Source organism: Liolophura sinensis, chromosome 11, assembly GCF_032854445.1.
Source record: "Liolophura sinensis isolate JHLJ2023 chromosome 11, CUHK_Ljap_v2, whole genome shotgun sequence".
Lineage (NCBI taxonomy): Eukaryota > Metazoa > Mollusca > Polyplacophora > Chitonida > Chitonidae > Liolophura > Liolophura sinensis.
The window spans coordinates 15,781,244-15,789,809 of record NC_088305.1 but is presented as its reverse complement, the minus strand read 5'-3'; the positions used below and the strand labels follow the sequence as shown (position 1 = coordinate 15,789,809).

Below are 8,566 nucleotides of genomic sequence, written 5' to 3'. Positions count from 1 at the left end.
ACAATATATTTTCTTCTGGGAAAAAATGGGATATTCCATTCTATATGAAGTATACACTAATTTCATGAGCAGAGCATGTTATTTTACTCACCAATCACCACAATGTAAATGAAAATAAATCCATGTATAACGATGGATATAAATCCATGTTTTGACAGAACAAGTGTTTGTTGTGATTAAATCGATCCAGTTGATTACTGCGCTTTTTATATATGTTTACGTCCCTATGAGGGTTGGGGGTGTGAAATGAGGGAATGGGTAATCCTTTTTCAGGGCTAACTCAACATCAAAGCCTCGCCTCCATATGTGAGAAACTTCACACTTGACTGGGTCAGAGATGTGCACAGCTGCGACCGCCAGACAATCAAAATACTTATCATAGACGGACCGCTGAATCCTACATATGGACCAATGAAAATTTTATTTTGTCAGAATCGCACCGGAATAAAAACATTTCCTTCTTGTCTAAAATTCTGTTGCTCGCCAGATAAGTAGTTCTGGCTCACAAAAAGAAAAACAAAAGAATCATAATTTGAAAGATACCTATTCGGTCTTTACTTACCCTTTAATAAGAAATGTTGCCTAAACCCCGGCTGGGTACACCTCACCTAGGGAGAACTTTGTAAGAGGGTGACAGCGTGGGAAGGGAGGGGAGGTTTGTCTTTAGTCCATCAATAAAAAGAGGTTAAATGTGGGTATCCTGACCAACCCGCCATAATTGATCTGACAAACTTTTTGGGGGGATTCTAAGAATTTTATTTGCCTTTCCGCACGTTGAACAAAACATAGTCAAACATGAGCACTGTACTGCTCTGACTTACCGAAATTAGGCTGGGTATTATTACGTTTGCTGTTATAAGAAAATCCATTTTCACCCAGTTTATTTGCATGAGAACACACATGCGTCTTCACACTTTACAAACATATAGGCTCTAATGAACAGCATTCACTGTGTGGAAATTTCAGGGAGGAGGTGTCTGTCTATAACTGACTGACTCTATTCAAATTGCAACTTCGCACAGCTCTGGGTATAGCCTGACTTTGAAGTTCCCGTTACAACATTGTCATTTTGAAGATGTGACATCATTGGTGGACAGCTCGGTAGTTTCAGCAAAGTACAAAGATTTCAGCTTTAAATGCAGCTTCCATACAAATTTCGCAAAAATCTCAGTCTGTCTGAGAATGGCATTGAACGCTAAGCTCCCACCTTGGGTTACCTAGCAACTGAAAAGCAAGCACTTTAACCACACGGTCATGACATGTACATACAGGGTGTGTTTGGGGCTCCAAGGCCAAACAGCCACATTTGGACAAAATACTAAACTGATTTTCAAAACTGATTTTTGACAGGAAAAACTGAAAATGTGAATAATCGGACACATAATGTTAACACAAATGTCTGCAAATCTGAATGTCTAGCGACAAAAATCATGCATCAGAATGGAATTTTCATTTTTTCTGACCTGTGTGAAGGTCAAAAACAACTTTGTGAAATTGGAACAAAACTCACATTCTCATGATAACGAGGATTGGCTGGGATATATTTGGCCCCTGTGATGGATGACCACAGTGACCGTGTAGAGCAATACATCAGGTGTTCATAGTACCACTCCACAGCAAGGCAACACTATAAATATGCCTGCAAGGAGACACTGTCTAGATGTGAACATACCGCTGCTGAAGGTGAAAGGTTTTTGGTACCATTGTAAAGATTTTTTACTTTTATGATTAGACATGTTTTAAAGGTGGAGGAACTGGAGTAAACCACTAACCTTTGACCAAGAACTGGCAAACCTTCATACATACATCATATTGGTGGAAGACAAGTGTTCAGTGAACTTTGAGCGAGACTAAACAAGACAGCACCTTTAATCATGTACTGCCTCTTAAGGCCTCAAGAAATGGATTGGAATAAAAGATAAACCTCACCCACAAAACCCCCAAACATGCAAAAAAAGCAAACACACCAAAGACTGTTCCTTATTTTCCACTCTTTTATTCTTCATTCCTTACCTGGCTAAATGCATGTACATGTATGCCTCCTATATCTTCATGCCAACATGGCTCCATGTTCAGAACAAACAAAATATTTTTTAATCAAAAAATTTCTGATCAGATTAGAGCAGACCAGAGACAGTGCTTTCATACAATCCTAATGTATAGGATACATGAAAGGAATGGTTTCTTAATACACAGCTTAGGATATGTCCTGACATACAGAAATAGGATATGCCCTAACATACAGGAATAGGATATGTCCTAACATACAGGAATAGGATATGTCCTACCATACAGAACTAGGATATGTCCCTAACATACAGAACTAGGATATGTCCTAACATACAGGAATAGAATATGTCCTAACATACAGAAATAGGATATGTCCTAACATACAGAAATAGGATATGTCCTAACATACAGGAATAGGATATGTCCTAACATACAGGAATAGGATATGTCCTAACATACAGAAATACAAAAAAAGCCTTGTCAGCCTCCTTCTTGGGACATAAAAATCGTACTTAACAACAGTTTTTCTTTGTGCCCAGCGGTTTGGTTTAGAAACTAAGTAGCCTACAATGGTGACATCAACAGTGACAACTGTCAAAACAACTTTGTGGGACAAAGATATTCAAGTTGGTCACATATTCTCAGTAAAATTCACTGCTATTGCCCGATACACAAACTGGTACTGCCTGATACATATACTGGTACTGCCTGACACACATACTGTTATTGCCTGATACACAAACTGGTACTGCCTGATACACGTTGGTACTGCCTGATACACATATTGGTACTGCCTGATACACATACTTGTACTGCCTGATACACGTTGGTACTGCCTGATACACATATTGGTACTGCCTGATACACATACTGGTACTATCTGATACACATACTTGTACTGCCTGATACACATATTGGTATTGCCTGATACACATACTGGTACTATCTAATACACATACTTGTACTGCCTGATACACACATTGGTACTGCCTGATACATATACTGGTACTGCCTGATACACATACTGGTTCAGCATGATACACATACTGTTATTGCCTGATACACATTGGTACTGCCTGATACACGTTGGTACTGCCTGATACATATACTGGTTCTGCCTGATACACATACTGTTATTGCCTGATACACAAACTGGTACTACCTGATACACATTGGTACTGCCTGATACACATATTGGTACTGCCTGATACACATACTTGTACCGCCTGATACACACATTGGTACTGCCTGATACATATACTGGTACTGCCTGATACACATACTGGTACTGCCTGATGTACAAAGTGCTATTGACTGGTACACATATTCGTCCTGTCTGATACACATACTTGTACTGCCTGATACATATACTGTTACTGCTTGGTACACATATTGGTACTGCCTGATGCACATACTGGTACTGCCTGATACACATACTGTTACTGCCTGATAGACATGTTGGTACTGCCTGATACACATATTGTTACTGCTTGATACACATACTGCTATTGCCTAGTACACATATTGGTCCCGCCTGATACACATTCTGGTACTGCCTGATACACACAGAGGTACTGCCTGATACACATAAACACATTAGCCTAGACTAGGCTCATCAGTCCACAGCATGGACAACCTATGTAAGCCTCCAGTTCACGGGTAAAGTACCGGTACACCAGTTCCTGTAGAACTTCTGCACTGAAACAAAAATTCATGAATTTGAAAGCCGCAACAGAGCAAATGAAATACCTGCAGTATTTAAATAGTCACTCCGGTCAAGTTGAGGTAGAGAGTCGAAGAATCTTAGGGGCTGCTTTAAGGCTTACAATCATATGTGGAATACTAGTGAAGAAGTCAGGGTATCTTCTACATTTATGTGACAATAAAGAAGTTGAGGCATCATTACTATGAAGAACGTTTTCTGGACGTAAATCACGAAGGAATATTTGTGGCCTACTGACCGGACAGGAGGCTAGGAGACCTATTGTACTGAGCGTCTTTCACTCCTTCACTGGCAATGAGGGAATGAGGTTCGAAATCATACTAGCTAAACTGAGTACCATTATTTATATACAAGTTGTTTTCTTTTTTTAATTCATTTGCGTTTTGTTTAACGTCTAACAAATTTTTCACCTACGCAATCGCTGTCAGGTTTATGAGTGTAAGAAACCTGAGTGACTGAGGTAAACCAGGGAACAGAAAATCAGAGTGCCCAAGGTATATCACCGAATGGCAAGTTTTATTATATTTATTTATTTGACTGTGATGGCCACAGAAGCCCCTGGGTCATTGCGCTGTGATGGCGTGCTCACCATTTTGGCCACAGAGGTCGCTGGGTCATTGCGCTGTGCTGGCGCACTCGTCACTTTGGCCATGGAGGCCTCTGGATCATTGCGTGCTCACCACTTTGGCCACAGAAGCCCCTGGGTCATAGCGCTGTGATGGCGTGCTCACCACTTTGGCCACAGAAGCCCCTGGGTTATTGCGCTGTGATGGTGTGCTCACCACTTTGGCCACAGGAACCCCTGGATCATTGCGCTGCACTGGTGTGCTAACCACTTTGGCCACAGAAGCCCCTGGGTCATTGCGCACTCGTCACTTTGGCCACGGAGGCCTCTGGGTCATTGCGCCGTGATGGCGTGCTCACCACTTTGGCCACAGAAGCCCCTGGATCATTGCGCTGTGATGGCGTGCTCACCACTTTGGCCACAGAAACTCCTGGATCCTTGCGCTGCACTGGTGTGCTAACCACTTTGGCCACAGAGGCCGCTGGGTCATTGCGCCGTGCTGGCGTGCTAACCACTTTGGCCACAGAGGCCACTAGGTCATTGCGCCGTGCTGGCGCGCTAACCACTTTGGCCACGGAGGCCTCTGGGTCATTACGCTGCGCTGGCGTGCCAACCACTTTTGCCACGGAGGTCCATGGGTCATTGCGCCATGCTGGCGTGCTAACCACTTTGGCCATGGAGGCCCCTAAGTCATTGCGCCGTGCTGGCATGCTAATCACTTTGGCCGCAACTGCAGGGGTAAGTGACAGTTCTCGAGTATCCTGTAACAACACCATAAACACTGCCCAAACATTGATTGTGGCCTGACATTTTTGAGCTCTTTGCTTCAGACATGTACATATGCTTATGCAGTTCCCATTCCACAATAAATGACCTGAAATTTTGTCCTAACTGAGCTTCACATTTTGCCCTAACTAAGCTGCACATCTTGTCCTAACTGAGCTGCACATTTTGTCCTGACTGCGCTGCACATTTTGTCCTAACTGAGCTGCACATCTTGTCCTAACTGAGCTGCACATTTTGTCCTGACTGCGCTGCACATTTTGTCCTAACTGAGCTGCACATCTTGTCCTAACTGAGCTGCACATTTTGTCCTGACTGCGCTGCACATTTTGTCCTAACTAAGCTGCACATTTTGTCCTGACTGCGCTGCACATTTTGTCCTAACTGAGCTGCACATCTTGTCCTAACTGAGCTGCACATTTTGTCCTGACTGCGCTGCACATTTTGTCCTAACTGAGCTGCACATCTTGTCCTAACTGAGCTGCACATCTTGTCCTAACTGAGCTGCACATCTTGTCCTTACTTAGCTGCACATCTTGTCTTAACTGAGCTGCACATTTTGTCCTAACTGAGCTGCACATTTTGTCCTAACTGAGCTGCACATTTTGTCCTAACTGAGCCACACATTTTGCCAAATGCTGATAGTTTAATTCACCTTAGAAAGGTGTTTTGAAGGTAGGATAATAGCCTACAGGTAAAATGTAAGCTTCATCACCAGGGGTAAAAGTGCGTGCGCGTGTGCGTGTGCGTGTGTGTGTGTCTGTAAAAATGCATGTTTTAGGACAAATTTTCAAATCATTTGCCAACACTGAAATACACTTAACTTGTATTTGACACACTAACCTGACTAGGCTGTAGCCAGTGTACAGGTATATACAGAGCATCTTCACACGTCTGTATGCCAACCCAACATGACTCAAAGGGCCTCACATTCAGGTCAGTACCACCTGTAACAGGAAAAGGAAACAAGTTATTACAGTATTGAAAGAAAAGAAATCACACCCTCTACCAAAGTAAGAGATACCACATGGGAATAGCCTAACCTGACTGGTACCCTTCCCAAATTTGTACACTGGTACCTTGATACTTGTAACATGAGCATTTGAAATAAACACGTACAAAACAGAGTGCTGGTGTGCATCAACTGGCACATACTGGCTCAGAATGCTAAATTTTCATCTCATATCTGAAATTCCTTGTCTCTTCCTGAATTGAGTCTCTAAATGTCCACGAACTTCTAATCAAACATGAAATAGAAATTCCGCAAAATATATATGTAACAAATTACTGCACAGCTCATACATGTGCTCTGCTGTCGTGGAGAAACTGACCAGCCTGTATAGTTTATCTATTTATTTATTTGATTGGTGTTTTACGCCGTACTCAAGAATATTGCACTTATCTGACAGCGGCCGGCATTATGGTGGGAGGAAACCGGGCAGAGCCCGGGGGAAACCCACAACCATCTGCAGGTTGCTGGCAGACCTTCCCACGTACGGCCGGAGCGGAATCCAGCATGACCTGGACTTGAACTCATAGTGAGCGTAGCCTGCATAGTGCTGTAAGGCATGCATCGTTGTGCACTGCCTGTAATAAATACTGACCTGGAAGTGCCGTTCTGCTTCAAACACCAGTCCTATCAGCCATGGATGCAGGATGTGATATTAGAGCCCTGATTACTACCACAGAGGTAATATCTTTGAAAAAGAACAGAAAAGAATAGTTATAAAGAGAAATACAGAAATGAAGAGCTTAACATTTATGCCAATCAAGAGTCTCCAGTCTTCCTTCAAATGGAATGAATGATCATGACATAAGGTCACGTCAGCAATACTTCAGCAAATATTGTAGCCTCTCTCCAAATAGAAGCTTGACTCCAGTCTGATTTGAACAGCAAGCCTCATGTGCTGCCTGAATATTGCTGTTTTTCTTAACAGTTTGTAGACTGACTTAAATGAGAATAGCCAGAGTTAATTCCCTTGTTAAAGAGGCTATGCCAGAAATTTTTTGGCAAAACTCCATACTTGCTACTTGCTAAGTTCAAGTTTTCGTCACATGTCCTCAGTTGAAATATACAAGTCAGGTCCATTTATACTTGTGAAATGAATGACAGGTGTCACTTGACCATAACTAGCCAATCAAAAAGGTGGTTGAACACAAACACATCACACTCACCAGTCACAGGTCTTACCTGTCAGATCATGGTCTTAGTCACATGACATTGTCTGGTTACGTTGCATTGGTTACCTAGGATCCATTCTGTCTCATCTTGTCTCCACCCATGTCACACGGTGTGATGCACAAACATGTAATCACCATGGCAATTCATACAGACAGCACTGTCTTGCCATGGTGACTACACAAATGTATGTACACACCATTGCATTTGGGTCAGGATCTGAGGAGTTGCCTCCCTTCAGATGTCTTATGTTGGTTTACTTTTCTACAAGAACCTTTTCTCTTGTGTTTCTGTGTCTCACAGTCCCAGATGTTGTCTCACAGTCCCAGACCTTGTCTCATCCTCCAGGGGTCAGTTGGTTTCATGTACACGTAAGTTACGTTGAATCCTCGTCACATTTTCTGGTCACATCAAAAGCTTGGTCTGTCGGTCCCACCCATACTTTTTTAAACCATGTGCAACAGTAACAGTGATTTTTTTCTCACCATTTAATATTCCTCAGATTTTAACCAAGTTTTGCTGGGATTAACTTCTCGTGGAAATTCCCTTAGAGTTTATGTCCCCCAGGGAATTTCCTAAGAATACAAGTGCTGAGATAACTCCAGCAATCACAACTCCCCTCTACCCCAACCTCTACCCCCACTTTACCCTGTTTTGCAATTTGATTCTGGCACAGAACTTCTGAGGGCTGCTAGAAGCTAAGCACACTTTGCTCTCATCAAAAATGCATTTCCACAAGTAAAAATAAGCCCGTCTATTTGTTCAAAACTACACACAGATGTCCACTCAATCAGAAGCACATGTTTTGCAGCTCTCCTGTTTTACATCCCCTTGTTCACAAATGTCCACCTGTCAAGCAAAGTATTTCCACCTGTTCATCAGCATTGTGTCCAGTAGTTCAATTCTACATAGATGTACATCCCCCAGTTCTTCAATTACATCCAACTGTTCGCAAAAGCACAATGTACGTCCATTCACCACAGCATTATCATCTCTTAGTAAACATGTCCAAGTGTCCAAATTATTCAGTACAGCAATCTGCGGATGGTCTTTGGTTTTCCCCAGGCTCTGCTCAGTTTCCTCCCACTACAATGCTGGCTGTTGTTGTGTAAGTGAAATATTCTTAAATCAAAAAATAAATCAATCAAATATGCCGTAATGTTCACCAGTTTAACGTTCACTTGTGGATAGGACCCTGTTGTTCAAAACTGTCTTACAGGATACATGAAAAGTAACTGCAAAACAAATATTATGTTTCTATGCCAAATGAAGAAAATTATGCCCCTGAATTTTTGCAAAAAAAAAA

At 42.3% G+C, this 8,566-nt stretch overlaps 1 long non-coding RNA gene across 2 annotated transcripts; it reads right to left on the bottom strand.

Moving 5' to 3' along the window:
* Positions 1-1,991: 1,991 nt before the first annotated feature.
* Positions 1,992-7,828, bottom strand: LOC135477730 (uncharacterized). 2 transcript variants are annotated; one of them, XR_010445229.1, is made up of 4 exons: positions 6,686-7,828; positions 5,925-6,028; positions 2,913-3,703; positions 1,992-2,826 (listed from the first exon to the last, which is right to left on the bottom strand). It is a non-coding gene; the product is annotated as an uncharacterized LOC135477730 (long non-coding RNA). The 2 variants fall into 2 exon arrangements; XR_010445228.1 differs by lacking the exon at positions 1,992-2,826 and having other exon boundaries at positions 3,043-3,708.
* Positions 7,829-8,566: the final 738 nt, after the last annotated feature.